The sequence below is a fragment of the Schistocerca cancellata genome, chromosome 2, assembly GCF_023864275.1.
Source record: "Schistocerca cancellata isolate TAMUIC-IGC-003103 chromosome 2, iqSchCanc2.1, whole genome shotgun sequence".
Classification (NCBI taxonomy): domain Eukaryota; kingdom Metazoa; phylum Arthropoda; class Insecta; order Orthoptera; family Acrididae; genus Schistocerca; species Schistocerca cancellata.
Window position 1 is genome coordinate 254,261,670 of NC_064627.1, and position 12,630 is coordinate 254,274,299.

The 12,630-nt window shown below is 40.5% G+C and overlaps 1 pseudogene; it reads left to right on the top strand.

The window, feature by feature from the left end:
* LOC126152860 (glutathione S-transferase 1-like) overlaps window positions 1-12,630 on the top strand; it is a 35,960-nt pseudogene that overhangs the window by 127 nt on the left and 23,203 nt on the right.

The window sequence follows — 12,630 nt, forward strand, 5'->3', positions numbered from 1 at the left end:
CCAAATCATTTACTGCATGACGTGAATAACTAAGTGATTCAAGAGCAGTAACTAGCCAGAAAATTACTTTACATCTTTTATTTAAAAAAAAAACATCCGTGCCTGTTCAGTAATCAAAAATATAAAGTCATCCAGTGAATACAGGCATACCTGTTGAGGAAGTTTAAGGTGAGCGTTTAACGTAACTCCGGTGACGAGACCATTACGGATCCAGTCGTTGAGACTTCGGACTTCTATGTCTCTTACATAATTATACTATCAGTACGAAAGAGAATTAGTTGTAAAAGTGAAATAGTCCCCCCCCCCTCCCCCAGTAGCAGTTATAGATAGGTATCAATTAACGTGATACAGCTTCCCAGACGACAAAATCGTATTACTGTGCACTCGCTTAATGCAGTTCATTGTAGATACACAGTAGTTTCACATTCAAACTTTTGCAGTTATTCATACCTAGAAAATCATGATTGTGGACTGATAAACACATTTACGTTAAAAAAGGGAATTTTCAACATAAACGTTGTGGATCTCAATTTGTTTGATACATTAAGATTCCAGTATTGGTGTTCTCCTAACAAGAAACGTGTTTGTAAAATCGCATAACACCTGTTTACTGTGAAGACAGTCTCTTCATTCAACAAAAAGTTCTTTTTTCAGACCATTTTTTGAGATAAGAAAGTGTAAAAAGTCTCGAGTCTGAGGACCAAGAAGGGTGGAGAACTGTTTCAGAGATGAGTTCTTGATCTGTTTCAATCTCAAAAGCCCAGGTGTGAACTGGCTCAATGTTCTGAACCTCCCACATTATGTAATTCATCTAGCACATTGAGTAATGCGAGGCAGGCATATTTATCCGTTTTCAAATACGCAGTCACTTGAACCAAACAAAAGACATTACTTTTATTTGTTTTTGTATTACATCCATGAATTCTCATGGTCTTGAACTGACTTCATATTTCTTTCTTCTGGGTGTGATGATGGACCCATGAGTCATCAACAGTCATACAAAGATACCAGAAGTCATACACATTAACCTCAAGAGAGGACGAGTCACTCCTCTCTATTCTCCATATTGAAGGGTACAATTTAATGTTGATTTTTCACCCAGGACATCGTGTTAGTGAGACTATAGGAAGTTATCAGCATGAGCAGGCATTCATGGAAGCGTGAACATTGTTAATGCGTCTGGGGTCTTTATCGTGGCTCTCCTTCAAATAGTATTTTTCTTGAGTTGAGAACAAGCAGGCTGTGGGTCATTTGATAGTAGATTTTGCAATGGACGTTTGTGGCTTGAAAGCAACGTACATCTATTAGGGAAAGGAACATCTCAACGCACTTACTGGAACAGTGCTGGACCCAAGAATTTCTCCCATGGTGTGAAGAACTTCTTGGACCCAGTGTTCGGTCGGCGGGTATAATAATAATATATAATTAATAAGTTAGTTATGTTTGGACATGTAATCAATAATTGATTAGTCAGGAGGAAAGCTAATAAATGAAAAGTAAAATGAATTTAAATATCTCATTCGCATACACAAATCACTTTCTTAATCTTTTTTACCTTTCTTGTTGTTTGAAGTAAAGCTCAGTAGACTTTTAACGTGCTGGAAAAACGTTTAGTAAGCGATCTTAAAATATCAGGGGAATGGAAAATTGTCTTCTCGCCTCGCGAGAAAGTTCAGATCATTTCTAAATTAATTTTGTGGGTATCGCGTTGACACCATAAGAAAAAATGTAGTAAAGCAAAATCTGTAACATTTTATAAATTGGGGATTGATAACCGTTACTATGAAACGAAAGCGGAAATGACAAATTAAGCAGTTATTATTTAACAAAGTAAGTTTTTTATACATCTCGAACACTAATCTCACAGTTTTCAACACAATAAAGAATTGTGCCGTAATTCGGCCAAACACGTAGAAATTACAGTAATTTCAGCTAGATTGTGGAGCGAAAGAAAAATGATAGTAAAGTCATTTCGGTAATCACAATTGCCGATAATAATGACACAACTAAACAAATTCCTAACAGGAATACAATTTCAGTTCATTTGAAACAAAATGGAAGAATATAGGAGTCTGATAGCGTAAGATGCTGTCGGAAAGGCGCGCGACTAAAGAGAGAGGCAGAGAAAAGACGAGCGCGCTTTCTTATATCGGACTGACTTACAGCGCAGTTAATTGGCACAAAGATTAAATTATATCTTTAACTTTTGATATTTCGATAGGAAAGGAAAACAGTACATTATTACGTCGCGGCAGGACACAATATTACACGGGGCAGAAGAACGGCATACATTGACAGCGGCTTGCCGCGAGAGAAATCTAGATCTGCAAGCCAAGGCGTTACGACAGCATCGTAAACGGCCTTCGTGAAAAGGGATGGCGCCCACAAAAATTCGCGAGTTTCCATGTTCACTGTGAACAGGACACTATCAATGGAGCTGTCAGGTGGTGTTATCTCTCGGCCTGCAGAGTTTTTTTGGGAATCCTCAGGCATTCAAAACAGTTTTAGAAGGAACGCAACAATTTTGGCGCTTATGAAATGATTTCTGTTGGGACGCAAAAGCAGTTTAGCTGGGGCCCTGGTCAGACATGCCGTAACGTTCAGGCTGTTCAGATAATGATCTCCACGATAAATGTGTTGCTCACTTTAGAGATTTATGGAAACTCAAAATAACACGCTACTCAAAGTGGCCATAGGAAAAAACAAGTCAGCACCAGAATGTCTCCTCCTCTCTGTGTGGGAATTTGAGAGACAGATATAGGCCACTTTTCCTGAAAACAGAAGAATATTGTTAACTTTAATTAGGATGGGATGATGATAGAGCGGATAAGTTAGGGTGGAGACGTGGAGCTCATGGAGTCTTGTGATTGGCACGAAACCCTTGTGGAGCTGGTTGCGGGAGTGTTTTTGGGAGTTAACCAAGGTTTGGTGATACTTGGTCTTACGATTCAGATGGCTGTCTGGAGGCGATCTTCAGATTCAGATTCCGGTCTGGAGAGAATACTGGTCTTGAGTTTTGTTATGAGTGGGATGCACTTGGCATATTTGTCGATGACTCTGCCCTAGCACTGGTCTTGACTGGGGAGCCTATGTTAAGGGGCTAGCTGTACCGACAGCTTGACCTCAGTCATCTCGAACAACTCGCTGTGCCATGAGCAGTTTCATTCATGAGAAGTTTGCCACTTTGACGTTTGATCTCCAAGAGCGCACCACTTTGTAAGTGAATCGTATTGGTCTTTGGTAAGGCCGGCGAACGAGAGTGTCACACGCTGGAATCTGCGGATTTCAGGGCTCCGTTACAGAGTAATAGCGATCCACAAAACAGATCGCTATCCGCGACACTGCATATTTTGTGCCCACGACAGGGAATTACAGGCGTTCCACGTCGCTGCTCCACAGATCTATGAGCCATGACCGACACCTGAGGCAGCACCGCACATCGAGAAAAGGGGTACTGTATTGCTGCTCTGGCTTATTAGAGCAAACAAGATCACAGTCTCACGTCCTGTTCTTAACTGCAGTATTGTAGTGTAATTTCTGTGTAGAATAGATTCACTAATGTCTTTTCAGTGTTAGATAACTTCAGATTGCGTCATCAATATTTTGAGTCACAGTAAATAGTTTAATCAGTCAAACCTTCGTCTTTGCCAATTAGCCACCATATAGGGCTGTTAATTGTGCATTACATATTTGTGTGGCCAACAGATCATGCTTATTTCTGTCATGATGCTTAACATGTACTTTTGACCAATTTTAACCAATAAACATGTGCAATAACTTATATAAAAGATCAACTCCTTGTTGATATATTGATCACCCATCAACAATTGACAAAATAATGACAGGGGCGCAATATCATTAACACTGTTTCAGCATCCATATTCATTTAGATTCGGAGTAGGAACTAAAATACATGGAGAAGAAATAAAAACTTTGAAATTGTAATTCTGTCAGAGACAGCAAAGGACTTGGAAGAGCGGTTGAACGGAATGGACAGTGTCTAGAAAGGAGGATATAACATGAACATCAGCAAAAGCAAAACTAGGATAATGGAATGTAGTCGAATTAAATCTGGTGATGCTGCGGGAATTAGATTAGGAAATGAGACGCTTAAAGTAGTAAATGAGTTTTGCTATTTGGGAAGCAAAATAACTTATGGTGGTCGAATAGAGAGGATATAAAATGTAGACTGGCAATGACAAGGAAAGCGTTTCTGAAGAAGAGAAATTTGTTAACATTGAGTGTAGACTTAAGTGTCAGGAAGTCGTTTCTGAAAGTATTTGTATGGAGTGTAGCCATGTATGGAAGCGAAACGTGGACAATAAATAGTTTAGACAAGAAGAGAATAGAAGCTTTCGAAATGTGGTGCTACAGAAGAATGCTGAAGATTAGATGGGTAGATCACATAATTAATGAGGAGGTATTGAATAGAATTGGAATGAAGAGAAATTTGTGGCACAACTTGACTACAAGAAGGGATCGGTTGGTAGGGCATATTCTGAGGCATCAGGGGATCACCAATTTAGTATTGGAGGGCAGCGTGGAGGATAAAAATCGTAGAGGGAGACCAAGAGATGAATACACTAAACAGATTGAGAAGGATGTAGGTTGCAGTAGGTACTGGGAGATGAAGAAGCTTGCACAGGACAGAGTAGCATGGAGAGCTGCATCAAACCAATCTCTGGACTGAAGACCACAACAACAACAGACACAATTAATGAGCAAAATCAATTTAGCAGACGGACGGGACAGGTGGTCAAGTGGAAGGTTTACAGTAAAAGTGTTTTCTGTCAGGGCGGTAACTCAGAATCGTCTGCTACCTTTCAAATTACACCGAAAGTCCAGTGTGGTCTAGCAGCCTTCAACTTAAGCAAACACGATTATGACATGTCCTTCTTCGAGCTACTTTTGTCTGAAGTCAACAACCACAGAACCACTGCACACTCTGCTTCTTCACTTTGAGATATGTACCACGAGTGCTCGAGCACTGAGACATGGTACTGTAGCATGAGAGATAACACATGAGGACGAGGATGTCTGTGACGGACTGTTGTGCTATCAGAGTTCCCTCAGTCACTATCAGCCGTCACCTACAGTCATACACAACGGCTCCCCAAAACGTGAAGCTGTGACTGTCCTAAACACTGGAAGAATGGGTCGCCGCCATACAGGCGGTTATCCAGGGCAGTGTGGAACCGCGATTCACTGCTGAACACAATGTGAGGCGAATAATCAGCAGCCTATGCTTCCTGATAATGGCACCACTCCGTTTCCCTGAAAGAAGAGACACTGTTGACGACCCACAGATGTGCGAAATATTTCGAAATTCATTCGTTCACTGCGAGTTCTTTGACATCAACTGTATTAGAGTCAGATCTACCACTAAATAGTCATATATGATAGTTTGTATCAGACGGGGGACTCGAACCCGGATTTCGCGCTTTTTGTGAGCAGTAGCCTTAACGACTTTGGCTATTGCTCGCTGGACCAACTCAAACTTCCGTACATCACACTATGTACATCCTTACACCTTAGTCCACTAAATTCGTCACCTAAAGCTCACAACATAACTTGGATTCCCACAACAGAGAGAATGAGACACGAGGAATCGAGACTAATGTTGTTACAGTTGTGTGTTGCCCTAGGTTTGTTATAGTTACATGCACGTCTGAAAGAACAGACTGTGTTAGCGGACTACGATATAAGGATGCAGAAAGTGTGAATTATAGAAGTTTGTGTCAGTCCAGAAAATGTGTATAGGTAAACAAAGTGGTTAAGATGACCGACCGCAATAAGTGGAAAATCCAGATTCAAGTCCCAATCCGAGACAAATATTCATACGTCACTATTGGGTAGTGGATCTGTGCCTAATAACGCTGATGTCAAGAAATTCGCAACCAGCGAACAGATCTCGAAGCAGCCGTTGGTGAATGGCAGCGAAGGCACGGAGCAGTAAATCCCAAGTCTATGTCCTTTTAGTCTCCGAGGAATAGTGCGGGATTATACATACTATTGCAAGGGGTCCATTACCTGTTATGGGATGGCAGTCGCAGATGTGAGAGGTTTAAGAGCGCTTCGTTCACAATGGAGCGATCTGCCACTGTGGTGGCCAGGCGCGGTCGACTGTGACCTTGACGGGGAGTACGACTGCACTCACGTTCCTAGGCAGTCCAACACTGGGCCACTGTCACATGCGAATGCTCCACAAATCTGAATACTGCATGATTCGACGAGCTGACCAAACGAAGACCCACAGTGAGACACCTTTAAAACGCTGTCGCGTGCTGATAACACTTTCTCATACAAGTACGCAGTATGTCCGTGTTCTTCAAAAATTATTCAAATGGCTCTGAGCGCTATGGGACTTAACTTCTGAGGTCATCAGTCCCCTAGAATTTAGAACTAGTTAAACCTAACTAACCTAAGGACATCACACACATCCATGCCTGAGGCAGCATTCGAACCTGCGGCCGTAGCGGTCGCGCGGTTCGAGACGTAGCGCCTAGAACCGCTCGGCCACCTCGCTGGCCATGTTCGTCACAGTCGTCACTCGAGATCTGATAGCGTTCAACCTACAATATACCGCACAGGCCGTGATAATAACCCCAAAACAGAACAACACTAATGTACTCTGGTGGTCATTCCACCTGTTACAGATAACTGCGACTCTAGTCATCTACGTAGTTGCCGATGGTGTGCACATGTACGAATTACCTTGACATCGGACAGTGCCATCTGGGTGATTCGCTTGTTTTGACAGACAGTGTATTTCCGGAACAGAATAAGATATCATAATTCCGTTGTCGCTCACAAGGAGGTCAGACGACAGTCGGATTTTTGAAATTTTTTATATTTATGGTACTTGAAGAGATGAAGTCAAATAACAATATTCCAAAGTCGTTCGATACAACCCAAAAACATTCAGGAGAAAACCGACTTTCAAGTTTTCCTAGAGTCTTTAACATCCTGAAGCAAGGTCCATTGTTTGACAGGTAGTGTTAGTGTGTGTTAGAATGCTCACATAGCATATGAGTACCCCAGTTTGGTTTCCAGCTGGGGTAAATTTTTAAAGAAAATTTCAGTTTTTACGAGAATTTCCGTGAAGTTTTCATGCGACGCCCACTGACAACGGGAAGTGTCGGTCTGTTTCACGTTATATACAATATTATTTTTAAACCGAATTTTCCGTGCCCATTCGATAGAACGCTTCCGGATTAGTCCAGTCTGATATTACTTTTATCGATATATAGGTAACAGAGACAGTGAAACACGATCAATGGGCATAAATCCAGCAGCGAGTCAGCAGTCCTATATGGTTGGCAGTAGCAGTCTGCACAGGCTAGGGTAGTGCTGCCGCTCCTGGAGTACTGGTTTTCTTCCAAGTTTTGCTTTCCTATTAATACATATCGATAAAACAAATATCGTGTTGGACTAATCTGGAATCTCTCTGTCTGACAGCCAAGTAATGCTCCGATTTAAAAATAATTTTGTTTGTAGCGGGAAACAAATCGGCGACATTGATTAATGCTTGAAAGGAGTCATAAGCACTGTTTGTCTGAGCCAACACCAGCTGCGCAACGCAAAAAATAAACTGCAAATATGTGCCGAAACACCGGAGAAAAAGCGTCTGACGACTCCTACAGATGCTCTGTGCGTATATATAGTTGCGAAAAATAAAGGATTGAAAAGTTCGGTATTTTTCAGGATTATACATTGGGAAGTTGCAACAGCCCAATTGAACGAAAAATTGAAGTCTGAGTGTAAATCATATAGTAAGACAAGTATGATATGTTTGACTAAATGGTACTAATGCGATCGCTAGTTAATTTTCCCCTATTGACATTTTATGCTTATGACGAAATCTCCTGAAAATTAATTATTAGCTTGTTCCAAATATACTTCACTAAAAAAAGTGTAATATCCCGGAAAATATTTAGTTTATTCATTTCTTAACTTTGTTACACGTAGAATTTTAATGGCTCTGAGCACTATGGGACTTAACATGTGAGGTCATCAGTCCCCTAGAACTTAGAACTACTTAAACCTAACTAACCTAAGGACATCACACACATCCATGCCCGAGGCAGGATTCGAACCTGCGACCGTAGCGGTTGCCCGGTTCCAGACTGTAGCGCCTAGAACCGCTCGGCCACCACGGCTGGCGTAGAATATTACCCTCCACATATAATAAGCGCATAATGGTTAAGCATATTTTAAGGAAAACGTAATATTATGGAGGTGATTACATGCAGCTTGTACTTATGTTGCCTTTTGGCGGATGACGTTTATCCGGTACAATATTTACAAAACCATGTTTTTTCTGAAGATGTTTTTGAAGGGGAATTTTTAAGATACACAGCATAAAATCCAACTGACTTGAAAATCTTAATTTTAGACGGTATTCTTTCAAACACATCGAGAAGTCCAGTAAGAGATTTTCACTTTGCAGGGGAATGTGCGCTGATATGAAACTTCCTGGCAGATTAAAACTGCGCACACTCCACTGCAGAGTGAAAATATCATTCTGGAAACATCCCCCAGGCTGTGGCTAAGCCATGTCTCCTCAATGTCCATTCTTCCAGGAGTGCTAGTTCTGCAAGGTTCGCAGGTGAGCTTCTGTGAAGCTTGGAAAGTAGGAGACGAGGTACTGGTGAAAGTAAAACTGTGCTTGGGTAGCTCAGATGGTAGAGCACTTGCCCGCGAAAGGCAAAGGTCCCGAGATCCAGTCTCGGTCCGGCACACAGTTTTAATCTGCCAGGAAGTTTCACATCGAGAAATGTTTTCAGCATATTTCTTTACTTCGCTGTCGTTTTTTGCTCCAAGATGAAGAACGGGTTCCTTGCAGTACGTGGACAATTTACGATTATAAATGTCTGCCTAATCTACAGAACGTACTACGTTACAATAATTTCACCCATTTTATTTTCTAAGTATATCGACAGAACGACTATAAAAATTACTACAGCTACCACATTAGGAATTATTTTGTTCTAAGATTCCGTGAGGTACTTGTAGTATAAGACCTATAAAGTTTAAGGGAGGCTCGCAGGCTGTTCTAGTAAATAATTCTCATTTTAATGAAGTTGATAAATTTTTATTTGTATGTGGTATCACTGAACACGTGACGGGATGGGAAAACAAGACTTGGAAGAGCAGGCCCACAACTATCGTCATTTGTGATTTACAAATAGATACTTATCTGAATTGATAAATATACTATTTTAACAAAGTGCATGAACAATACGTGCCAATTTAAATATGCTCTGGAATTCACCACATCAGATTAACCAACAATGAAAACCACTGGCACCATTGTGGAATTGAAAACATTTTTTGTAATTAAAAAAGTTATCAAGATATCCCAGCCCTTGAGGCTGTAAATTTACAGGTAATATTTAATGACAGGTAAATAAAAGATCTCTGTAAAAGAAATTCGCCAAACCATCAACAGAAAATTTTGACATTAAGATAGGTAGACTTAAATAGCCTTAAGAAACGATCTAGGGGAGTGATGACCATAGCTGTTAAGTCCCATAGTGCTCAGAGCCATTTGAGCCATAAGAAACGATCAAAATCTGGACAAGTCTAACAACAATATTTGAATGATACAAGGTGACATTTGTTAAAACATTAATTACTGAAAGTCAGGTTTTTAAAAATAACTTTCAGTTTAAGGGAAAATTTTGTATGCAAGACTCTGCCGTAGGAAACTTGTACAATAAGGTTCACTAGTAATCAGAGTGAAATAAGTATAACTGACAGAATCTAAAACTCACAACATGAAAATAAGACGTCTACATACAGAGGGAGGCATTATAACGATAACCTTTAGGCGGCAAAGAGAAAGGGTGATAAAACTCAACTTAATCTTGAAACCATCCCGTCTCCTCTATATCTCTCTTGTTACGCAACCTTCCCTTCTAGAATCACCTATGAAACCTGCCCTTACGATTTCTATCTCTTGCTTAATAATAACAAATGAAATCTTCCCTTTGAAATTTATTCTCTTTCCCAATCTTCGCATACAAATTTAATTGCTGCTTATTAAAAGTGATTTTCTGATTATTTCGACGAAACATACAATGTGTCGTCGTCGTGGCCCTCAGTCGTTATCTGCAATAACCCAAAACTGTTCCTTACCTTTTTTACTGTTACTGGATCGCCATCTGACTGCTACATCGAACTGCGACGGGCGCTGATAACCTCGCTGTTGTGCGCCCTAAAACACTAATAATCATCATCATCGAACTGCGAATGAATATACGTACTCTGTTTTACTAAACTTTGTTAGCTGCTGGTGGGCTGTCATAATAAGTGGCTGTATTTATTTCCAAAGCTGACGTTACTCTTTAATAGCAAAGCTGACGTTATTCTTTAATTAATTTGACTGACGTTACGTAATTCATAGTTAATCTTTTTCTTGACAAAAATAAAATTTTGCAAAGTGATGGTCTTTGGGATGGATTATAATCAGTAATGCAATATTGCTGGCAACAATTAATTATATTCTGAATGAAATGATTTTACAAACGTTCAAATGGGACTTACTTTTTACAATAATCTTACAACTAGCATTGCGCAAACATACCTTCAGCAGTCTTGATTTTCTCAAAAAAATAATTCAATAATATTAGTTCCTCTTATGATAATAGTTAGCTGATGTCTCTGTACAACCGTTTATAATCTCTTGTAAATCATAGCTGGTGGCTGGCAGGCACACCGCTCCTCTCAACCTCTCGCTACAGACATGCTACGGACTCGCTTCACTTCTCGCTTACTACTGACTTCCTACGAACGCTAAAGTGCGGTCTCTTCCGCCAACAATGCTTTCTGGTGCTATCGCTGCTACCATTACAAAATGTATCAATGCGCGGTCTTTCCCGCTCTTTTCTTAAAATGTTTCCATACGCGGTCTCTCCCGCCCTTTTTAATATTGTATTAATGTGCGGTCTCCCCTGCCAACAATACTTTGGTGCAGACGTTCCCTGCTACCACAATTATTTCGAAATTGACAAATATTAATTATTCCTACTTAATCCTGTTAATAAAATATAAACATCTTTCATAAATTGTGGTTTCACAATAGACAATAGAAATATACACGTCTTACAATCTGTAGACAGGCGCCCCACGGTGGATCGCCCCCCCCCCCCCCCCAAACACCAGCTGACACCGCGAATACCGAGGTTTAACACCACCAGGCGTCCCGCTCGCGGCAGGCGCTCTACGACCACGATAGGGCCCGAACTACAGGAACACGAGTACCAAAAGCTGTCAACAAGAATACCACAGTCTAAACACAAATTAAGCCAACATAACTAAAGCCTCTTCTAACGTTGCTCGCCAAAAGACGCCTTTAGAAATTAATCCTAAGAAACCAGAAAATTATTCATTCAGATGCGCATCTAGAAATACCTTTCAACGTTTTAACATAACAACGAGTTTAAAACAAGAAAAATTTACACCACTCGTCAATGTACCTCAAAGTCCAAAGCTAATTAGAGCTAGACAAAACGAAGTGAACAAACGGATGTCCAATAAACATACTTTAAATGTAAGGCCTTACCAATATAGATCCGGCAGAGGGCCGTTAGTGCAATCAGTGTCTTAGAAGGTACATAAGCCTTACACCTTTATAATTGATAGTATTTAGCATAACCTTTTAGCCACCAAGAAATACGTCGAAGTCTTATGCTTGCACAATAAGGTCTGAAGCAATTCAAACACACATTTACAATAGCCTCTAAAATCACAAAATTTCATTTTGCGAAAAACACATATCTGAAGAAAATAATAAATTAGATGCAGCAAATTTTAAAATTATCCGTAAGTACTAATGTATCGTCCGATTTTAAGTCACAACTTGGCCCATAAAATCTCATAATTCCCAAAATCATATACGGCAAACTATACACACACCAATGCACTCTGAATAAACATTATGGTAACTGCTCCATCAGATTGAACTGCAAAAAATCTCAGAGAACCATGGGAGGCACGAACCGAGTAAGCAGACAGGTAAATAATACCAACCGTTGCACAAGAAGTGCTGTCCAGTCCAAACACTTAAAATTCCAGTCAACGAACGGAAGGCCCAATTCCCAATTACGGCAGTCCAATACAATAGGAGGCGACTCCCAACACCAACAACGGCGACGATTCCTCCAAGTCACATTCTGGCTCTTCGGCGCGCAGATGGTTTTGGCGGGCGAGGAGCGCTTTCCTTCACGTGCTCAACGACGAGTAAGCTTTTTAGTGTACACTGCAATCACACCACCTGTTGAGACGCCAGTAAATCAGACAAATAAACGAGCCAAAGACTCGACACGAGCCGGGAAGGCTCAGTATGAATGTCACTTTTACTCTAGGTTAGTTGTACAGGTACTGAAATACATAGATACCGTTTTTATCAAATGAATTCAGTTTAACGGTAAGGAATGTTATGACATTTGTGTTAATTATCTGCTTCGTTCATCCAGGAGTCTGATCTGTGCAGATTAGTGTCCTTGGAGACATTCTTACTTCAGACCACATTAAATCGCAACGTGTTACTATAACGCATTAGGTGTCAGATTTTACGTGCCGGACTAATCATAAATTTCCTTTTAGCATTCTTTGCTTACAATTCTG